At 44.7% G+C, this 24,219-nt stretch overlaps 1 long non-coding RNA gene across 2 annotated transcripts in view; it reads left to right on the top strand.

Moving 5' to 3' along the window:
- LOC139936676 (uncharacterized) overlaps positions 1–18,730 on the top strand; it is a 66,223-nt gene extending 47,493 nt beyond the window's left edge. Inside the window, exons 5-7 of one of the 2 annotated variants that reach the window (XR_011785996.1) lie at positions 11,232–11,331; positions 12,796–12,869; positions 17,013–18,730. This is a non-coding gene — a long non-coding RNA (uncharacterized lncRNA). The remainder of the gene's footprint in view (positions 1–11,231; positions 11,332–12,795; positions 12,870–17,012) is intronic. The other variant, XR_011785997.1, reaches the window with a different exon arrangement.
- Positions 18,731–24,219: the final 5,489 nt, after the last annotated feature.

Below are 24,219 nucleotides of genomic sequence, written 5' to 3'. Positions count from 1 at the left end.
TTACAAACATTTTCAAGAGAGTCCGATGTGTATCAGTCTGCTGTAACAGTTCTTTGGTTATTGAAAGTTCCGAATTTACCGATGGAAATGGCGGAGGAGTACCTAAAGAGAGTGTATTACGATCCCCAGCACCCTGCCGGTTTTGGTGGTGTAGAAAGTATTTACAGTTATGCCAAAAAAGACAGAGTCGGGGTGAACAGACAGGAGATGAAAGAATGGTTGAGTAAACAACCCACTTACACACTACACAAACCGAGCTATAAACACTTTGAGAGGAACAGAGTGGTGGTGAATGGAATTGACCAACAATGGCAAGCCGATCTGGTTGATATGTCGTCATTGTCCAAGTACAATAAAGGTGTTAAGTATCTGCTGACGTGTATAGACGTATGATCAAAGTACACCTGGGCAGTCCCTCTCAAAAACAAGTCTGGACTGGCAATTTTAGCCGCATTTAAAAAAATACTTAGCTGTGGCCGCAAGCCACACCTCTTGCAAACAGACAAAGGAACCGAGTTTATTAATTCTAAATTTCAACAATTCCTTTCACGAGAGAGTATTCATTTCTTTACGACTCAAAACGAGACCAAAGCTTCCATTATTGAGAGATATAATAAAACTTTGAAAATTAAAATGTACAAGTACTTCACAGCTAACAATACGCACGTCTATTTGAAGGTCTTGCCGAAGTTACTTTCCGCATACAATCACTCCTATCATCGAAGTATCAAGACTACTCCCGCATCCGTGACCATTCATAATGCGAATAAAGTGTGGAGAACATTATACGGTTCGGATGACGGACCCACAAACCAAACTAAATTCAAGTTTAAAGTTGGAGACACGGTCCGTATATCTATGGCGACCAGACCTTTCCGCAAGGGATATTTGCCAAACTGGACCACTGAGCTATTTACCATTAGCGCTCAAATTCCCCGATATCCTCCGGTGTACAGGTTGAAGGACTACGACGGTGAAGAAATAAAGGGCACGTTTTACGAACAAGAACTACAAACGGTAATAAAAACGGACGACACTTATCAGGTGGAGAAAGTTCTTGAAACCAGAAAGCGACGTGGAAAGACGGAGTTTCTCGTCAAGTGGTTGGGCTATCCTGACAAGTTCAACAGCTGGGTGAATAGAGTACATACCTTATAAACTCCCTCCCGCCTTGACCGATAATCATACAATCATTTGAAATTCATCATGGCGGACTCATTCTATGTCACGCTCTCGAGTAACAGCTCTATGGATACCTATCCAAACAATACATTGGCCCACTTCTTTGTTAATTTACCCACACCCCTTGCGTTTAAGGGAGACTGGGAAGTGGGCCTGGCAGAGATTACTTACCCACACCGCTGGTTCAATGTCACAGACTCTAAGAATATCTACGGCTGTACCGGTGGAGAAGAACCGGGTTGTTCGCACGAACACCACATTCCTCCCGGGTATTATCCAAGCCCGGTGGATATGTTGGAGAATATTAAACCCCCTGCCGAACACAATGGACTTGTCAGTTTCAAATACAATAAATATAACCAAAAAATTATTATCAAACCAAAAACTGGTGTTATGATAATATTATACAACCCGCTAAATACTTTATTTGGTTTTGGTATGGGCGAATCCATCATTACAAATGTCCAAAAGGGGTCTCAAGTAGTAGACATCGATCGATTTCACTCCATATTTTTGTACACTAACATTATCGAGCATCACGTCGTTGGTGATACGAGGGCGCCCCTGTTACGCATTGTAAATGTGGAAGGAGAGTCGGGAGAAACAATTACAAAATCGTACGACAGTCCGCATTATATTCCCTTGAAACAGAAACTTGTGGGTATGATCGAGATGGATTTAAGGGACGGAACGGGCCGATCTATCCCATTTGTCAACGGACAGGTGATCGTGAAGCTTCATTTTAGAAAACGTCGCTCGTACTTTAACTAATCATCATGAGGTGCTACGTTCCAGACAATAGACATTATGAACAGTACTACACTCAGCAAGTCGGAAACGGACTCCCTGTGTTTTCAGGACCACCAAATCAAAGAGGGTATGGCCTGGGAGGGATACTTGGAGGTTTGTTCCGGTCAGCTTTACCTTTACTCAAAAAGGGTGCGTCAACCTTGGGTCGCGAGGCACTCAACACTGGGGTAAGCATTGCAAAGGACGCCATGGAAGGAAAGATTATTAAAACAGCGGCCAAAGCAAGATTACACCAAGCCGGGCGAAACCTTACCCACAAGGCCGTGAGTAAATTGACAGGGAAACAAACGGGAGGTGGCCGTCGCGGCCGCGCTATAAAAAGAAAGCCAACTCACAGACGCTCCACTTCTGTCTCTGGTAAGCGAGTGAGGAGATCGTTGGATATTTTCGATTAGAGCTCTCTTACCATAATATTCTGTCATCAGAATGGCATTGTTACACGGTCATTCCTGCGAGGGCACCAAGTCTGAGCTGGATTTGTTTGCCGTTCCACCAACCCAAACAAGTATCGAAAAAGGACAGTACGTTGAGTATCGTCCCATTTCTACCATTGGTGATGGTGGACCCATTGAATTCTTCATACCGGGATCCGGTGATGAATACCTAGATCTCAACCAGACTCAGCTGTACGTCAAAGCGAAAATAACCAAGGCGGACGGGACCGACCTCGATGATGACGAACAGGTCGGCCCTGTCAACCTATTTCTACAGTCTTTGTTTAGTCAGGTGGACGTTAGTCTTAACGATCATCTAATTTCTCCTAGCGTACCAAACTACGCTTACAGAGCCATGATCGAAAGTTTATTAAGTTAAGGTTCCGATGCCGAAAATTCCCAACTCACAGCATCCCTATTTTACAGGGACACGGCCGTAAGGTTTGACAATGCTAATCCTCTCGCACCAGCAGGGGCTGCCAACGAGGGGCTCAAGAAAAGACACAAATTTACCAAGAAAAGTAACGTGGTGGATATGATAGGCCCCATACACAGTGACATCTTCTTTCAGAACCGTCATCTTTTAAATGGAGTTGGTCTTAAGCTGAAATTTATCCGTAGTAGTAGTGCTTTCTGTCTCATGGCAACGGGCGCCAATCCTGACTATAAGGTAGAAATTTTACATGCCTCTGTATTTGTAAGAAAGGTGAAAGTAAGCCCCGGGGTCATGTTGGGTCACATGAAAGCTTTGGAGAAAGGAACTGCCAAGTACCCACTCAAGCGTAACCTCTGCAAGATGGTCTCTATCCCACGTGGTAACTTAACACTGACCCAGGATCATATATTTCTGGGACAACTTCCAACTCGCATCGTGGTAGGGTGTGTTTCAAACGAGGCGTTTAATGGGCGTTTTGGCAAAAACCCTTTCAACTTTCAACATTTCAATGTGAACTATTTAACCATACACCTAGACGGTGAGTAGATTCCATACACTCCACTGAAACCAAATTTCAACGCGACCGGTGGCGGAAATTATATCAGAGCCTACCACACTCTCTTCTCTGGCACTGATAAAACGTACCAAGACGAAAGCAACTCAATCACTCGTGAGGACTACAAGGGAGGATACGCACTGTGCGCCTTTGATCTGAGTCCAGACTTATCCATTGGAGGACACCTCAATCTGGTTAAACACGGTAACCTCCGCCTTGACATCCATTTTGCCAATGCTCTGGACCAAACGATCAACGTGATCATCTACGCCGAGTTTAACATTTTGGAAATTGACCAGGCTCGTAACATCATATTTGACTACACCAGTTAAATTACACCATGGATACTCGAGAGATTACCGGAATATTAAACCGAGACCCCTTTACTCGGCCTTATTTTAGAGGGGTTTTTGCTTCTGATCAACTACCCAAACAATATCTTCCACGTCCAAGCGTTCTTGTCGTAAACACGGATCCTTCAAATAAGCCGGGTCAGCACTGGGTTGGAATCTACATCACCCTAGACGGAGTGGGAGAATACTTTGATTCCTATGGACAACCCCCACAGGTACCACGGATTAATGATTTCCTTCAGAAGAATGCCAAGTACTGTATCTACAATGCAAGGCACCTACAGGGACCATTTTCCACGGTGTGTGGGCAGTACGTTGTCTTTTTCCATTTGCACCGATGTCGGAACCTGAGTATACAAAAGATCACCCAGTTGTTTTCGTCGGACACAACGGATAATGACTTGAATGTAAATGACTTTATTAGAAAACCCTACCCCCGTAGCAAAACACAAGTGTATGATGCAGACTTTATTATACAACAATTTGCACGGGCTTATTATAATATTTAAAGTAATATTTTTAAGTTAAATTAATTTCAGTAAAAATAATGGTTTTATTTAGTTTAGTGATTTGTTGTTGATGATGAATAAAATATTTGAAACTGTATATTGCCCGTTGACCACTTAAGGAATGTTCTGGTGAGTTCCGGTTGGTTTTAGGCACCCCGTGTCGTCTCTTATTATTATGAGTCTTGCGTCTACTAACCATTTCTAACTTTCTTAACCCTAGTATTTAACTAACTACTAATCAATAAATACACATACCAAAAAAAAAAAAAAAAAATCACACATAGACAGAGTAGGTTTCTTTTAAACACTTTATTCTGATTCATTAACCCAAATATCAATACAAAGCACTGCAAACAACCACCATGATTATTTTACAAAGTTAAATTAAGCATACATTTGTTGCATAGTACTATCAATGAGTTCAGTTAATTTGTTGAAGAATGTAGAATAGAACGAACGAGCAATATCATCTGGATCCTCGCGCCACCCGTCCATGATTTCCTTGAGTCTACTTCACTCTACTTACCGGTAGAGTCGAATTACTAATTTGCATATTCCCTATGCCGCGAGGCAGAATGCTAAGACTTTTACACACAATAGCGCCCTCCACCGTCCTACCCATAACGCCCCGCGACATGCCCGTCACGGAGTCGTCCTCTTTTCTCTTAGCCGCGAGTGGGTGAGGTTATGTTTTAAATCTGTTTCACAGTTCAACCGTTATAACTAGACCTTTCCTCGCTAAGAGTGCTTATAAAGACTTGATAATTGTAGAGTTGTAGTTGTTGTTGTTGTAGTGAGTTGTGAAATAAACTATAGTTTGATTTCGTTGATAAATAATGAGTAGTGTTAAGAAACTGGGGAGGGCTTCGGCTGTCGCTACTGGGGTTACGTCCGTTTCCCCGGGACAGTCGGAGCTCTCGGGGGGCTGCACCAGCGACACTCCGTCGCCCGGCTTGCAGCCCTCCAGCTGGCCCACGCAGCCTCTGTCGGCTACGTCGGCCGGATTACCCACCGATCAAAGAGGGGTTGCTTCCCGCTCCCCCTCTTCGGTCAGTGTGCGTGGGTCGACCCAGTCGAAGGTCAAACGCCCCGGCAAGGCCAAGAAAAACGGTGCCGGGGCAGTGACCAAGAGAGGCAGGGCAAAAGGTGGCTCCGTTCTGAAGCGCACCGCCCACTCTCCCAGCACCGCCTCGGGGTCTCTGCAGCCGGAGGGCATCCCCCCTCCGCACGGCTCAGAATACCCGGCCCGCACCGACACCGTGGATTCCCCCACGACGGTTGGTGACGGCCTTTTGCGAGGTTTTAAGACCCACAAGGCACCTGCCCACGCCATAGGCTGTGGGGCGCTGGCCATGGGGAGAAGGATTATGGGTGCGGAGTCGGGTACCTGGGACTCCCCCGGGATACCCCACTCACAGGGCCCGCCCTCGTCTTCGGGTTTCACCCGTTGTTCGGGCATCCCTGTCACTCAAGTTTCCTCAGAGAGAGCCTCGGATTTGTCCCGTGAGCGGGTACCGAATAAGCGGCAGAGGTCCAGAAAAGACCGTCATCTTCGGTCGTCTGACGACTCCTCTCCTGACGGCCATAGGAAGCATCATCGGGGTAGCGAGCCGCTCTCCCGAGACGAATTCCTCACGGCTTTCCAAACCTTAGCGGCCTCAATATCCGGCCGGCGCGAGGTTCAGGAATTTTCCAAATTTTCGGGACCGTACACCCAGCCCGACCAATCCGGTCATGGTACGCCAGGAACGAGGCGGCGTGCCGTGCACGGTCAGCCGGCCACCGGCCTCCCCTCCCAGTCACCGTCCAACGGTCACCACGCAGGAGGTTGCATGGGGTGTGATGGAACAGGGTGATGTGCGGTCACGCACGGGTGCACGTCCACAGTCCCAGACGGGGATTAGCATACACCCCTCCGGATCCTTTGTATCCGATCGGGATGCAGAACACCATGATTTGTTAGACACAGCCCTGCCTTTGGGTCAACAATCAGTGAGTGTATCCGACCCCCCCGGGTCCGGCGACTCGTCCCCGGAAGAGGACGAGTTGACCACGGCAGTTCAACGGCATTCGATTGCCGAAACTGAATTGCGCCTTGTCCAAAGGGACATGGCCCGGGTGTTAGGTCTCCCCGCCGAGGAAGTGGGGGACGCCCCCGAGGAACGACGGTCTTTTAAGAGAAGGACTGGCCCCGCTCCGAGGAGTGGGAATGTTTTCCCGGCGATGCCGCTAGACCGGGTATGCGCTGACCGCATCGAAGGCATCATGTCGGCATCCTCTTGGACGGCCTACCCCAAGCGGGCGGATTTATATTACCGATTTCCCCCCGGGGATTTCGATAAATATTTCTCGACCCCAGTCCTGCCGGACTCGGCGGCAGACAAGCTGACCGCAGACAGGGGGGCAACCTCTTCTAAACTTCCCTTCGCTGACAAGGCGCGGGGGAAGTTGGAAGAAGCAGCCAGGAAGATAGACTCAGCATCACGCTTTGGCATGCGAACATCGTCTTTTTTGCTCCTTCTGTCCGAGTACCTCACGCTTGCCGGCGACGAGGACTCGGCAATCCCAGCGGACATGATGGTGGCGGCCCTCCACTGCCTGGATAATGGCCTGCGCACGGTCCTAGACCAGTTTACGAGGGTTTCAACCCTAGCAACATCTGCACGTAGGGCAAACGTCCTAGACGCTCTGTTCCTCCCGTCCGTCGGGGCTCGCAAACGACTTGATGCGCTCCCCCTAACGGGACGAGACCTGTTTGCAGGGAAATTCCAGGAGTCCATGGAGGCCGAAGCCAGACGCCTCAAGGCCACGGATAAAATCAACTTAAGGAAGCCGCGGACCTCTGTACCGGCGGCAAGGAAAGGCAAACAAGCCTCCTTTGTGATTCCACGTAGGCGCCCACAGAGACCCGCCCGTGGCGGTTTTCGTGGGAACCAAGGACCACCGAACGCACGCACGCCGGCCCAAGGCCAACAGCGGGCCCAGCCGGGCCGTGGTTTTCGTGCGTCCGCCCCCCGGTATCCCGGGGCGTGGCGGAAGTGACCTCCCGGTCTCCAGGCGACCTCCCGCCGACGGACCCGTGGGAGGCCGCCTTCAGGAATTTTTGGGGTCCTGGGCTCAGATCACGTCCGACAGATGGGTCCTCGAGACGATCGAGTACGGCTACGCACTCGAGTTCACGAGGACCCCCCCGTTGGACATGCTGGTTCGGCCAACGCCCACCCCGTCCGACCCTCTCAAGCGCCGTGCCCTCGAAGGGGAGATCAGTTCCCTTCTCCTCAAGCGGGCAATACGCGTTGTCCCCGACCAGGGGACACGGACGGGGTTCATGTCCACTTTCTTCTTAGTTCCCAAGAAGGAGGCGGACGCTTGGCGGCCGATCCTGAATTTAAAGCCCCTAAACCGATTTATCCGCCCAAAGCGCTTCCGCATGGAAACGCTGCGGGCAATCCTCGAATCAATCGAAACGCCCGCATGGGGGGCGAGCTTGGACCTTCGGGACGCTTACCTCCATGTCCCCATCAGGGCCGAACACCGCAAATTCCTGCGCTTCCTCTACAACGGAACGCTATACGAATTTGGGGTGCTCCCCTTTGGGCTGTCGACCTCCCCTCGGGTTTTCACCCGAGTGGTACGGGCGATCGGGGCAGCACTTCGGAGACGAGGACTGCTGATTTTTCAATACCTCGACGATTGGCTGATTGTGGGCCGATCGCGGGAGGCAACGGACGCGGCGCTTACACTTACTTGGCGCCTCACGTCCAGCCTGGGGTTCCTCATCAACTCCGAGAAATCGCACCCGATCCCCTCTCAGGTGCCCACCTTTCTCGGTGCGGCTCTCGACCTTCAGAGGGGGCTAGCCCGCCCTTCGGCGGAACGGGTACAGAACTTACAGCAGTGCGTGGCCCTTTTCCTGGGGGCTACGGTGGCGCCAGCGGTAGCCTGGCTCAAGTTACTTGGTCTTATGGCCAGCATGGTAGACCTAGTAGATTTCTGCAGGCTGAGGATGAAACCTATCCAGCTCCATCTCCTCTCCTACTTTCGGCCCAGCCGTCATTCGGTCAACCTCCCGGTGCCTACCACGCCGTGGCTGACCCCCCACCTTCAATGGTGGGTGGAGGACGCCAACCTTACACGTGGTCGGGTGTTCCGCCCGCCCCGACCATCAGCGACCGTCGTCACCGACGCGTCTCTGTACGGCTGGGGGGTACCCTCGACCCCCGCCAGATAGCGGGGGTGTGGGGCCCGGAACACCACTCGACCCACATCAATGTCCTGGAAATGCTGGCGGTCCGGAATGCCCTCCAGCATTTCCGGGCAAAGCTAGTGGGGCAGGCCGTCCTGGTGCGCTCCGACAACGCTACAGTGGTAGCGTATATCAATCACCAGGGGGGCACCCGGTCGGCCCGGCTGTGTGCACTGGCGTGGGACCTGATCCACTGGTGCATACAGCAGGGGATCGCCCTGTCGGCGGTGTACATCTCGGGGAAGGAGAATGTCACGGCCGACGCTCTTTCCCGGGGCTGGATCGTCCCGACAGAATGGTCCCTCCGCCCCTGTGTGGCCCAGTCGCTCTTCCTGCTTATCGACCGACCTCATGTGGATCTGTTCGCCTCTCGGATGAACAATCAACTGCCGATCTACTGCGCCAGGGGCCCCGACCCCGGGGCATGGCGGATCGACGCTCTGACTATACGATGGGAGGGGCTGTTGGCATACGCCTACCCGCCCATCTCCCTCATTTCACGGGTGCTGACAAGGATCGAGCAGGATCACTGCAAAGTTCTCCTGATCGCCCCTTTTTGGCCCCGACAGCCCTGGTTCCCACGGCTGGTCAGGCTCCTGGTACACAGGCTGGTAGTTCTCCCACAGCGCCCGGACCTCATATACCAGCCCGGGTCCAGAGTGGTGCATCCGACTCCGAGGGACCTTCACCTGACGTGCTGGGTGCTGTCACAAGATCCCTCAGAGCAGCGGGCCTTTCGAGACGGGCTGCGGAAGTTGCCGCCCAGTCCCGAAGGGCCTCAACCCGAAGAGTTTATGACTGCCGACTACGCCATTTCTTTAAATGGTGTAGGCGGCGAGCTATTCATCCCGCCGATACTTCTGTAGAGGAAGTCGGGGATTTCCTCCTATATCTTTTTGATAGCGGGCTGGCAACGGCCACGGTGAAAAATTACCGTTCGGCCATTGCTGCAGTCCACGGAGGATTCACCCGTCCCCCGGTGCGCAAACTGGTCCCATCCTGGGACCTCTTTAGCGTGCTGTCAGCACTAACAAAACCCCCTTTCGAGCCACTGAGTGGGGCCACGCTACTACATCTAACGATCAAAGTGGCCTTTTTGTTAGCGGTCGCTACGTCTCGCCGACGTAGCGAGCTGCACTCCCTTACGGTGGCGGCGGGGCACATCCGGTGGGAACCCAGAGGTGTCCGCCTGGTCCCTGCGGCGGGGTTTTTAGCCCAAAATCAATCCAGTGCTTTCGAACCCCCGGATATTTTTGTTCCCGACCTTAAAACCTTTTCGGCGGTCGCGGGGGACAAGCTTTGGTGCCCGGTACGGGCCCTAAAGTGGTACATCGATCGCACAAAGTCAATCCGAACCGGCCACGAACAGCTGTTCGTGTCCACGGTTCCACCATTCCGACCAGCGTCCCGCGATACAATCGCGCGTTGGATAGTCACAGCCATCCGCTCGGTGCCGGGCGGATGGCCAGCGTCCGATGGTCCAGTTCATACCCACGAAGTACGGGGAGTGTCGGCCTCATGGGCTTTCTTTAAAGGGGTCTCCATGAGTGATATTACAGGGGCGGCCTCCTGGAAGAGCCCGTCCACGTTCTCTGACTGCTACCTGAAGGACGTTCTACAGGTGGATGGGAGAGCGGGTAGAGTGGTTTTACAGGTGGCCAGCCGAGCTGCAAAGCCAGGACAAGCTCCACCTCGGCAGTCACGTGTTTAGGTGAGTTTTTTTACACGGTAATACAGTGCTAACAATACTTATAATGTTTTGTTCACCCGTGGGACGATACCCCCTGTACGTTTTGGGCATGGACCACTATAGGGCCTAGCGGCCGCGAAGCGTTCTCTGAATTTTGAGCGCGCCGGGGTCCTACGCCCCCCCCACTTAAGACATGCAGTAGCACCGCGTATACCCACCGCCTTTCCTCGGTGCGAGTCTATGCAAATTAGTAATTCGACTCTACCAGTAAGTAGAGTGAAGTAGACTCCCCCCCCCCCACAGTAGTGTGGATGGGGTCTACGAACGAATACTTACCGGTAGAGTATCCCTCCCTCCTTCCCCACATACTCGGTCCTTGGGTGCTTACATTTAGTAGGGCTCATCGAAAAGAGGACGACTCCGTGACGGGCATGTCGCGGGGCGTTATGGGTAGGACGGTGGAGGGCGCTATTGTGTGTAAAAGTCTTAGCATTCTGCCTCGCGGCATAGGGAATATGCAAATTAGTAATTCGACTCTACCGGTAAGTATTCGTTCGTAGACCCCATCCACACTACTGTGGGGGGGGGGATTTTAAGGTTTATCAACCATAAACATTAACATCATAAAACATGGTTTACAAACCATGAAAATCTAAAATCTAAATCTAAAATTGTAACAAACCGTGGTAAAAGTACATCAAAAAACGCCTATTTTTACAAATTGCGACCGATACATACAAGTTTACAATACCTTACGGGTGCTATTTTATTAAGCACAACAAGTAGCTTGCAAAACAAAAGTATGCTCACCACAATAACTTTACCAGACAAAATACTATCTCACATGTAACTGGTAAGCAATAAAATGCTTAGCATTATTTTCTGCCTTTAAGCAGCTTTATGAACTGAGGCAGGTCTAAGCAGGTTGATTTGTATACATATGCCAGCAAACTTTGAGCTCTTGTGATTCATTCACCATGAGGTAATAATATTGTGCATTTGTTCTATCTTTTAGTTTGCACTGCAGTCTGTAAATCACAAACACCAACTTGGGTGCAGCAAACTGGTTTCTTACTCAGATAAATAACAACAATATCCCAACAATAACAAACATGGTGAGTTTTTAATATTATTTGACCTTCAATTGATTTGCATTTTAAAGCTCTCCTGAGTCTTAAAAGAAAATCCCGCAGGCATCGGACGATAAACAAAATAATATTCTTTATTTTTATTATGCAAAGTAAAAATGAAATCATTAAGGTTCCTGCTGCTAAAAATGTGGATTTAAACTGCCTCTGCTAGTCACTAGGCTGGCTCTATGTCCTAGTGGTAGACATGTTAGCACAGCAAAGGATGTGGGTTAATTTTTTCTCTCAGGACTCAGTAAAGTACTGAGTATACTGTGCACAATAAAAATCATTGTGTTTGTAAGAACACTAAGTTTCTTGATCCTTGTTTAAAATTTAAGTCTATTAAATGGTGAGCTATTTTGCATGTAGTTTCAGGCCTGTGTGTAGCATGTTGTGTTTCTATAATATAAAGGCACTAACAGATTATCAATTGCTCCCACAACTAATGAATCAAACATCAATCATGATTTGGTTCTTGAATCAGTGAGATTGAACTATACATTAGTTATTTTTCTTGCTTAGGTTTAGCGGTGTCTTCGAACAATGATGGTTCCCCATGCCTTTTTGTTCCCCATTGCCTACTTGAAATCTGCTGATTCTAGACCCGTGTCCGTTTGAAGTGTGTCAGTGTAGGTTAGTGCAGGCCTTCCAGGTTTCCTCCTTCCATGCTTAGGGGTCAATAGAACAATGTTGGATACTGGTTCTTCTTCCTCCTGTAGCAGTGGCCAGCAAAGTGCAATCTTCTCTGTCGTGTGCAAATGTTGAATTCTGATGAAACTTTTGAAACAGGGACACCAGGGCCCAATTTCATAAAGCCTGTAAGCAAACAAACTTCTTTAAGCACAAATAATATTTCTTAGCAAAAACAGGCCACCATCCATGACACAAAACCATTACCTCGACTGGTACCCTACTTTATTTGTGCTTAACAAAGAAATTAGCTCAGCAGAGTTTTCTGTTTAAGAGCTTCGAGATGATCACCAAGACCAAGACAACTCTCTTCAGGGATCAACAACTTTAGACTTTTATATGAAATTAAAACTTTGTATCCAGCCAGGAAAAAATCGCTTTTATTTTTTCTCAGACAAATTATAATATCCTGTTCCTTTGATCTACTTCTCTGAAACTGAGTATGCTGTTCCCAGAGCTCCTTTAAATCTACAATTCCAGGGGTTACAAAAACGTGGAAAAGCCATTATTCAACAAACCTTATTGAATTTGGATCCTATAATAATAATAATTTATTGAACTTATTATTGCGCGCTCTCCAGGACCAGACTGTTCGAGAGCGCATAACGATCCTAGCTTCAGAGCTGACTCTCACCCCTTATCATAATAAGGCTGACTGTTGAAACATGGGTTGCCTGTTTTGATTATTCACTCCGTCATTCATGTATACATGTTTTTATCAATTAATAAATTATCAATTAATGATTACATATTTTGCAGTGGCAGTCAAGAGGAAGAACTGAGGCATGTCTGCAAAGAGAATCAGGAAAGGGCTGCAGAATTCAACTACTAAAGTAAGAGTTTGGAAATAAGATTTTTAAAATTCAATTGTTGGTTAAACAAAGACCAATTGACAAGACTGGGACTTCATGTTTTGTCAACTGCTACAGATGAACTAATTAAGTGTCAGACCTTCAATCATGGTGGCTGTCCATCACACTGAGCAGAGACGTCTTCATCTATCAATGTTGAGCCTTGATGAGTCAACAGCAATCTGCTTTGACTACTAAATCAAATTCATTATTAGTTCACAACACTCCATATTCACAACACTCAATTCCATGTTGAACCAGCCAGAATTGGAATTCTGTCCGGGCACGATGTCAAATTTGGCAAACCATTCCTGCATATAGTCAAATTGTGCAAACCATTCCTGCATATAGTCAAATTGTGCAAACCATTCCTGCACATAGTCAAATTGTGCAAACCATTCCTGCACATAGTCAAATTGTGCAAACCTCTCCTGCACATAGTCAAATTGTGCAAACCATTCCTGCATATAGTCAAATTGTGCAAACCATTCCTGCACATAGTCAAATTGTGCAAACCATTCCTGCACATAGTCAAATTGTGCAAACCTCTCCTGCACATAGTCAAATTGTGCAAACCATTCCTGCATGTAGTCAAATTGTGCAAACCTCTCCTGCACATAGTCAAATTGTGCAAACCATTCCTGCATAATAGTCAAATTGTGCAAACCATTCCTGCATATAGTCAAATTGTGCAAACTATTCCTGCACATAGTCAAATTGTGCAAACCATTCCTGCATATAGTCAAATTGTGCAAACCATTCCTGCATATAGTCAAATTTTGCAAACCTCTCCTGCACATAGTCAAATTGTGCAAACCATTCCTGCACATTGTCAAATTGTGCAAACCTCTCCTGCACATAGTCAAATTGTGCAAACCATTCCTGCATATAGTCAAATTGTGCAAACCATTCCTGCACATAGTCAAATTGTGCAAACCATTCCTGCACATAGTCAAATTGTGCAAACCATTCCTGCATATAGTCAAATTGTGCAAACCATTCCTGCACATAGTCAAATTGTGCAAACCATTCCTGCATATAGTCAAATTGTGCAAACTATTCCTGCACATAGTCAAATTGTGCAAACCATTCCTGCACATAGTCAAATTGTGCGAACTATTCCTGCACATAGTCAAATTGTGCAAACTATTCCTGCATATAGTCAAATTGTGCAAACTATTCCTGCACATAGTCAAATTGTGCAAACCATTCCTGCATATAGTCAAATTGTGCAAACTATTCCTGCGTGATCAGCACATTGTGCAAACTATATATAATTAGGCTGTCTATTGCTAAGCGATAACGACTATGTAGAGCAAACAAGGTTAAAATGATGCAGCCACAACTTGGTGGATCAAAAGAGGTAGATAGCTCCTCAAACAGAGAGTTCTGGCACAGGCTCGCTTGCAGGTTAGATTTTGAGTTATGAAGCTTTGAAAATTTTCCGCCCCAGAAATGGACCCAGAAAGTGTAAGGCCGCCAGGGATAAGGGCACCAAGGCATCTGGATGCTTCGGGTTATTTCAAGACCTGCAGTTTATGGCAAACGGGGATGCCAGTTTTCTGGCTATTGCCGGAATTCCGGCTTTTTCCAGTTTTCCACAATTTTTTTGCGGCGCTCCGTATTTCATCTGGCCGGAGAAAATATAATTTTTGAAAAAGGATTTCCGGCGCTCCGTATTTCATCTGGCCGGAGAAAATATATAAAATAAAATGTGCCGTCAACTAGCTGTCAACTCAACCACTACGCAGATGGCATGTATGAACTAGTCTTGACCAAGGCTTTAGGGATCAATTAACATAAAGTTCAGTACATACTACACATAGTACCAATCATTCATGCCTTGGGGCAAGACTATTCCAAATGCTGGAAAGCACCCTCTGTCGTCGATGTTGTGCCAGCCCTGTGAAAATGCAAGATGGCGACCGATGGCTTTTTAGCTTAGAGATATTTTTTCACAAACAAAAAACTAAATTCTTATCATCGAAATGTAGCCTAAAACTTTTTAAATTCTCTTTAAAGGCAGTGGACACTATTAGTAATTACTCAAAATAATTATCACCATAAAACCTTTCTTGATTACGAGTCACCGCTGTTCAGAGCTCTACATCGAGTGCCAAATAGTTTTGCGCATGCGCGAGATTTTCAGAAAGTCCAACATGAGATGAATTATTCATAGCAGTGACCCCATCGCTGTTTTGTGCATGTTTCTATGACTTTAAAACCGAGACCGAATGACGTCAACGATGAGTTTTGTTAGTGTTGTGAGTAAAATTGAATTTCCCTGATATTAAAACAATGTTTGTTGTAGAGGAAAATTATTATTTTATTAAATTATTCCGTTTATATAGCAGCAAACCCTCTGGATTAATTAAAATCAGTGGGATTCCACCAACGTTTTTCTGACGCGGCCCACATGTTTCACATACAAACTAAACAAACGCATACAATGCACAATGTTTATTACAATGTGCACACAGCACAAAAAGCGCAATTGCCCAATGCTTGTGTACATTACTCTTGATAAAAATGCTTCACAAGAACGTCGTCATGTCTTACAAAAATAAACAGGGAATTGTTTTCAAAGGGTTTGCTTTCTCAATTTTGAGTGGAAAACATTAGTTGTTATATATTTCTTACGTGTGAGGTCTATTTCTCAACAAGAAAATTCACATTACGTAGATTTTGAAGGATCAATTCGACTCAAAATCCGACCATCGCAACTAACTTCATTGCATATTCATGTTTAGTTTTCCATCTTGGCTTTTAATTGGTCAAAAATCACAATGACCCCAGATCGTTTTCAATGGTTGAAAGGCTATGTTTTGTTTACGATTTTGACTCAAGAGGGCGCTCGTCAACAATTTCCCACATGCGCAAAACTAACTGTCAGCGAGTAAACAGCGATGGAGTAATGGGGAGAGGTTGATGATATAAAACAGGGACACTATATAAAGGGTGACACTGCCAATATAGGGCTAGATAGCTCAGTTGGTAGTCAATTCTTTGTTCAACCCCAAAACTCATTTCAAAATTTACCCAGTCAGTTTCCCTTGTGGTTTATATTGATATCTGAAACAAAAAGTCGCATCCCCTTAAGGTGATCCCCTAGCTGCCGCTTCCCAGGTTGTATCGTAACTTGGGTGTGATCCCTGGCTACACGGCAGTTAACGGTTAATTTACCCAGTCAGTATGGCTTCTGACTGGCATCCCGAACAAAGATATTGAAAAAATAGGGACACTGCCAATATAGGGCTAGATAGCTCAGTTGGTAGAGCGCCGGCACGTTAATCCGGAGGTCGTTGGTTCGAATCCCACCCTAGTCAATTCTTTGTTCAACCCCAAAACTCATTTCAAAATTTACCCAGTCAGTTTCCCTTGTGGTTTATATTGATATAAAACATTGTGAGAAACAGCTCCCTCTGAAGTGAGGTAGTTTTTGAGAAAGAATTAATTTTCCACGAATTTGATTTCGAGACCCCAACTTTAGAATTTGAGGTCTCGAAACCAAGCATCAGAAAGCACATAACTTCGTGTGACAAGGGCGTTTTTTTCTTTCATTATTATCTCGCAAATTCGACGACCGATTGAGCTAAAATTTTCACAGGTTTGTTATTTTATGCATATGTTGAGATACACGGACTTTGAAGACTAGTCTTTGACAACTACCAATAGTGTCCACTGTCTTTAAGCTGTACATTATAGTTTTTGTTAATCACCCTTGTGTATCGAACTTGCAAATTGTTTTTAATTTTAGGCCCAAATTTGATAAAATTGTTTGACTTGCGACCCCTTGCATTTTGTTTTTCAATTTCATGCCCAAATTTGATAAAACTGCTACACTTGTCTCATGTGATTTTTTTAATTTCAGGCTCAAATTGCTACAACTGCTAGACTTGCCCTTGTGATTTATTTTACAGATTTAGGCCCAAATTTGGTAAAAATGCCGGACTGATACCCCTTGTGATTTTTACAAATTTTGGCCCTAACTTGATATAACAACTGGACTTGGCCCTTATGGTTCGTTTAATTATGAACACAAAAAGGTCACATTATTTGCATTTCTGTATTTAGTGTTCATCACAAGTGGTTAATCTTTTCTTGTCCCATTTTTGTCTTCCACAGATCAAAACCCAGACAGAGTGTCACATCTCACAAGGAGTCAGCGTCATCACTGGTGGAGATGCACAACCTTTTTAAAATCTTTTTCTTGATTATTTTATATTTTAGGGATATAGTCAGAATTAAGTTAGAATTATATTGAGATATATTTGGTGAATTGCTCAAACTTTTTTAGGTGGTGAATCGCTCACATTTTTGTATGTGTGTGTGGTGAGTCGCTCGCACTTTTTGTTGTGTGGTGAATCGCTCACACTTTTGCTGTGTGGTGAATTGCTGACACTTTTTGGGGGTGAATTGCACACACTTTATGTTGTGTGGTGAACTGCTCACACTTTTTGTTGTGAGGTGAATTGCTGACACTTTTTGGGGGTGAATTGCTCACACTTTTGTTTGTGGTGAATCGCTCACACATTTTGTTGTGTGGTGAATCGCTCACACTTCTTGTTGTGTGGTGAATTGCTGACTCTTTTTGGGGGGTGAATCGCTCACACTTTTTGTTGTGTGGTGAATTGCTGACACTTATTGCTGTGTGGTGAATTGTCGCATTTTTTGTTGTGTGGTGAATTATTTTTTAGGGATATAGTCAGAATTAAGTTAGAATTATATTGAGATGTATTTGGTGATTTGCTCAAACTTTTTTATGTGGTGAATCGCTCACATTTTTGTGTGTGTGTGTGGTGAGTCGCTCGCACTTTTTGTTGTGTGGTGAATTGCTGACACTTTTTGGGGGTGAATTGCACACACTTTTTGTTGTCTGGTAAATTGCTCACATTTCTTGTTGTGTGGTGAATTGCTGACTCTTTTTTGGGGGTGAATCGCTCACACTTTTTGTTGTGTGGTGAATTGCTGACACTTATTGCTGTGTGGTGAATTGTCGCATTTTTTGTTGTGTAGTGTATTGCTCACACTTTTTGTTGTGTGGTTAATCGCCGACACTTTTTGTTGTGTGGTTAATCACTGACACTTTTTGGTTGTGTTGTGAATTGCACACACTTTTTGTTGTGTGGTGAATTGCTCTCACTTATTGCTGTGTGGTGAACTGCCCACACTTTTGGTTGTATGGTGAATTGCACAAACTTTTTAATGTGTGGTGAATCGCTCACACTTATTGCTTTGTGGTGAATTGCTCACACTTTTTGTGTGTGGCGAACCGCCCACACTTTTGGTTGTGTGGTGAATCCCTTACACTTTTTGTTGTGTTGAAAATTCCAGGGAATTTTTTATTGATCTCGCTCTTAATAATAGTATACAAATATTGACTGCTTCGAGTGCTATGGTTAAAACTACGACTCCCGAGGTGATCCCCGGAGCGTTCTATTTTCTGAGGTCGCAGTCGAGGGAAAATGGAACGGTCCAGGGATCACTGAGGGAGTCAGAGATTCAACCATAGCACGAGTAAAAGCAGTCAATGTTTGTTTTATAACACCCCAACATACTATTTATCATCCTCGTACATGTAACGCTCGTATGCGTTTCATATACACAGATGCACAACTGATTGGGTTCGAGGTGGGTAAAAAGACGTCTGGGTACTGCACGCTGTGTGACGACTATCACACGGCAAACGATGCATTATCACACGATCACTGTTCTACTAAAACTAAGGCATATCATGTGACGTGCTTTAAACCAATGAAAAGGCAGACTATTTGTAAGGGGTGTTATAACTTACAAATAATGAATGTTTATGAGTGCAATGGTGCGAATATCTTCATGAGTTGAAAGATGGAATGTTCTATTCAATGAGGCGTAGCCGAATTGAATGGAACATTCCCTGTTTCAACGAATGAAGATATTTGCACTATTGCACGAATGAAAAACATTCATTATTTGTTTTACATAACATCCAAGTAAGTCTTTGCCATTTTGATTGGAGGATACAACTTGGAGGATACAACTTTCAAAACAAACAAAGTGAAGGCCTAGGCCTACAAGTTTTAATTGTGAAATTATTACACCCGTTTCTTTTGGGTTGGCCTGTTGGATTCAACAGTGACAATGTGCGTTCTGTACAGCTATTTTGAGACACACAGACGCCAATGTATGTGCCTTGAAGTAACACTGCTGCGTTACCAAAGACTAGACATGCGCACGCAGTTTTTTTTGTATTCAGCGTGCAATAGTACTTTTCGGATGGAACGAAAAAGCGACGGTAAGTGACTCAGCGTGCAATAGTACCTTTATTTGCTATCAAGTGACGGACAATCCTCCAATCAAATGGCAAGAATCTACATGGGTGTTATATAACAATAAATAGTTTGGAAGCCTACAGCAGCTTTCGTTGGAACAAAAATAGCATTCTGGGAAACATTTCACTTTGAAAGTAATGTGGTATGTAAAAAGATGTCATTCTTTTTGCCCCATATTTGAACCTGAGAAGTGTTACTGTGAGTTACGTTTTTAGATTGTGTATTTCTATAGGGGGTTATTCTTCCTGCCGGCTCGGACAAAACTGCTCTAATGTTGATTTACAGCGATACATTGTATCTCAAAAGCACTACCACCTTTTAAAATGGAATGTTCACATGTTACATTTAGTTTTACTGTCATCTACATTTAAAGGGTGCGTTCAATTAGGTTCCCTGGGTCGGCTCCAGTCTGCCCCCGATAAGTTTTGAATAGCTTTGACTTCATTCCAGGGGCTCACCCGGGTCACCCCCAGTGCCCTGCTTGTGAAACGGGTCACTTTGGGCTGGCCCGAGGTGCATGACAGTACAACAAGAGGGCGAGTGCGACTGTTCGATTAGCTCTTTTCAGGGGCTCACCCAAAAAAATGAGCACCGCGGGGTCGGCACGGGAAGCTTATCGAACGCACCCATAGATTAAATGGACAGTTTAAGTTACCTAAGGTATACTTTGCATTCAGAGCATACCTCAGGTGTATCCTGTGGCTTACTGAGAGTTTGTCTCGTAAAAATGTTTAAAAAGGTTGTGGCACTTTCTACTAGATAGAATCTTATCGTGTCCCAAACATAATACCCTTGTGTTAAAACTGAGCCTTTAGCCTTGTTCATACTTCCTATGAATGCGATTGCGGAGCGAATTTTGACGTCACATGGCTGGCCCGGTGAGGCCATTTTGATTTTGCAAAGTGCACTTTAATTAGAATGTTTTAAAGTCAATGGGTCACTTTTGAAGGGGCACCAAGGCCAAGACCAGGGGCATTGAAGGCCATGACCTCTGCAGTCTGCGTGTAGTTCCAGGCCGGACGTGGCTGTTTTTGCAGAGATTGTTTCGTAAGATTTAAACACAAAGATTTAAACACAGTTCAAGTATTGCAAGATATTTGAACCAAGCTAATAAAAAAATAGTCTGGCCCTTATTTTGTCTACTGCTGGCCTTTTTGAAAGTTGTTTTTAGATTATTTTTTTTATTGGGGATGGGGGCGGGGGGAGGTAAGGGTTAATAACAGACTGGGGCCAACTTCATGGCTCTGCTTACCCCGCTTGACGTGCTAGCTCCAAATTTCTGCGCTAGCCTTGTAAGCTTCAAGAATGCCTAGTATTAACATGGAGTACGCACGCGCAGAAGCCAAAATTCGCTGCTAACTCGTGAAATACGCTTGCCATATGCACGGGATAACCTGCTTCCTTAAGCGCCAATTCTGTACGAACGGTAGGCAGAGCCATGAATATGGGCCCCGATCTGTTAAGCTCAGCTGCTTGTTATATTGACCAATCACAACTGCTGCGAACATGAGCCAAAAGCCTGACAACAATGTGACATTCTAAAGTTCGATGACGCTATTTAAATTTGGAAAGTTGTTCAGGGTCCAATTTGATAGCTGTGCCCTGCAGGAATTGGCGCTTACATTAGGGCCCGTATTCATAAAGCTTGTTTGCACCAAAACTTGCTAAGCACAGAAAATTATTGCTTAGCAGAAACTGGTCAACAGCCAAAAGGGAATCAAGTTTACACTGACGGATAACCTACCCCTTGTTTGCCCTGCAGTATTTTCTGCTCAACAGGTTTATGAGTTTCATTTGGGCCCTGGTGTATTTCAGTGGCAAGTGCCTCAGGGAAGTTTTACTTGTGTGTGTGTGTCAATTTGTAGGCCTACCCCAAATTACTATGCATTCTACACTTTAACTAACTTTTTAAATTAACACAGCTAGTGCAGATAATTGGCCCATGCACAGACACAGGATGCACGCGCCACCCATGAGGGCGCTATTGCTTTGTTGGGTGGGTCCGAATAGACCTTATCGCAAACACTCTGTACACGCATTAAGGTGTGTGAAAGAGGTGCATGCTGGTCTAGCTAGCGATCAAGTTTGATCCCACTCTAGATCAGAATGCACCTCATTCAACCTTTGCAATGCGCAAGTGTGTATTTGCGAAAAAGGTGGATAGCAATTGACCCAATTCACCTGACGTCGTCATCAGAATAATCTTGCATACATCCTTTTGGCAGGTAATGTCACTGTGGGTTTTTCAAGTGCACGTTTTAGGCGACGCTGTGTGAATGCGCATGGAAGGGGTCTATTGTTTATATATTGGCAAATGTTTGTATTTGTTTCCATTGAGAATTTGTATTGTATAAAGGGAAACTGTCAGACTGTCAAATGTTAACATTAGTTGAATGGTGTATTTGGTAAGGATAGAGCACATGGTCCAATTTCATAGAGCTGTTTTTTATATGCAGAACATACATGTGTATTGCTTAACAATTTCCTGCTTGTGTTCAAACCTGGGCCCAGTTTCATGGCTCTACTTACCATAAGCAATAATCACAACTAACAGAAGCATGGAATTCCGTGATTACGGCAAGCGTAGTTCACCGGGTCCAATTTGATAAAGTCTGTAAGCACAGAAACTTTAGCAGGAACAGGCTACCAGTCAAAATGACAGTAAGTTTGCTTATTGTGGCTGCTGCCCCCCTCAACTTTTGCTTAGCATTAGCGAAGAAATTTGTCAGGCAGTATTTTCTGCTTAACACCTTTATGAATTTGGTTACAGGTTAGCGGCAAATTTTAGCCTCGCAGGAATGCATGTTTATCCCCAATGGTGGCCAATGCTCTGGACCCAATTTCATAAAACATGTTAGCAGCTGTTTTGTGCTTACCGAGTGTCCCTTAGCAGAATTTCATGAAGCTGTTTATCGTAAGCAAGGGTAAATGCTGGCTAACCTGCGGTAAGCACACAAGTGACGTAACAATGCAAATGTATTGTGAACGTGCATGCGCGCCTACAAATTTTCTGCTTATTTGAGAAATCGTAGTGAATTACGTTTATGCTTGCGCACATTTTTCTGCTACATTAAGCACAACAATTTGCTTACGGGTAAACAGCTTTAGGAAATTGGGCCCTGGGTGTATTGAAGAGAATAATACTTTGGTTGGGTTTAATAACAAACAGTCGTAGGATTTGCTTTTTTGATAAGAAACAAAATCTGTGGTAATGAACATAATGTAACAAGTATTTCAACAATTAATATAATAATAAATTTGCTATAAAAAAAGCAATAAAAATCAATCTTGTTTCTTGTTTATTTCTAAGGAGTCAAAGATGGGCCAATATAAATTAGTCGAATTTGAGCCAAATTTGATAAGAATGCTTGACATACCCGTTGTGTTTTTCCCAAATATTGACAACAATTTGATATTTAATTGTTGACCCAAAGTTGATTAAAATATGGAGCTACCCCTTGAAAAAAAACATGTTGGATTGAAAATGCTGGACTTACCCCCTTGTGATATTTGCAATTGAACCTAACCGCTGTGATTTTGGATCAAAAAATCGATCCAAATGCTGGACTTGTCCCTTTTGATATTTATAACAGGAAAAGTTTCCGTATGGCGCCACCACTTTTTCATTCGAAATAAAATAATATAGTATCTAATTTACCTGATTGATATATCCCTTTTTGTAAAAATGAGTGAAAAAGTGGTGGCGCCATACGGAAAGTTATCCCATGATTACAAATGACCACATTGAACGAATTGTTCTTTTTTGGAGGGCGTGGGGGTGAAGTGACCATTGGGTGAGAAATGCCAACAATAGGCTACAAGTTACTTTTTATTCCTCCACTAAATAAGTTGGAAATAAACAAAAAATAAACCCCAAATACCTTAGTTCTGTCATCGTTGCGCTAAATTATTTCATATTTCTAACAAGCGGTAGGCTACTTGGTTTAATACCACCTTTTATTTTATCATTAACTATTCCAGTCTTCAATTCTCGCATTTCTAATCATTCCGCGAGATCATGCGGGAGCCAGTTGCGTACCCCTGTGGTCTTGGAAAGGCACCGGTGATTGGAACCAGCCAAAGCAAACGGGAGGTACCCGACTACCGCTTAACACCATATAAACATGCAGTAGAGGCCTGGGTACCCGACGGCTTGATGCCGCGTGACGGTATTCAAAATGGCCACCAGCCATGCTTGAAAGTTTGTCAATACCGTGGATATACTTTTACGATGATTTGATGTGATTTAATGTCTCTATGGGTAAGCTTTATCATGTAGTTTATTCAAGTTGATAATGTAGAATAGGAATGCCTCGTGGAAGACATGTTTACACCCTAGTTTGGCATAAAACGGGTAATTTTGTCGCATTTCTATTCCACCTTCATGCTCAACATAAACAACGGCAATCCGGAAGTAGCTCTATACGTTAGAGCATAGGTCATTGCATCATCGCCAATGGCAACTTGCCGTCAATCAGACGAAACAATGGACTTTTCTGTATTGTCAGATAATATATTTTTACTTCGTGGATAGTTGTATCTTAAAAACATTAGATCATTGTGAGATTGTTGTGTTAGATTATACATGTTTGTGAAATATAAGATTTTTTTTATATGTAAAAAAAATCACTCGTTTTGTAAACTGCTTACCAACCAAAATGACCGGTGCTGTGGTCCAAGTTGATAGTGGTATCATGTTTCGACCTTTGCAACTTATCTTTCCGATAGGTTGTCATTCTAAAACTGGTTTGACACTTTAACCATGAACTGGCTAACTTGTGTTGTTTTTTTTTTTGTGTTTTTTTAATTTTACGAAAAACAGTATTTTTTTAAGTTTAAATATAAAGGGACCGTTTTTTTTCTTCCAAAATCAACCCAAACATTTTTATTTCAAAATCACCTGAAATTTTAGGCAGAGGTGTAATGGAGGGCAGGGATCAGAAGTGTCTTGGTTTTAGTCGTCTACTATATCAATTTTTTGTGATAATGCAATGTTTTCGATGTATCAATATTAAAATGAT

The sequence above is a fragment of the Asterias amurensis genome, chromosome 4, assembly GCF_032118995.1.
Source record: "Asterias amurensis chromosome 4, ASM3211899v1".
In the NCBI taxonomy this organism is placed as follows: Eukaryota; Metazoa; Echinodermata; class Asteroidea; order Forcipulatida; family Asteriidae; genus Asterias; species Asterias amurensis.
This window is presented reverse-complemented; position numbering and strand designations above follow the sequence as displayed.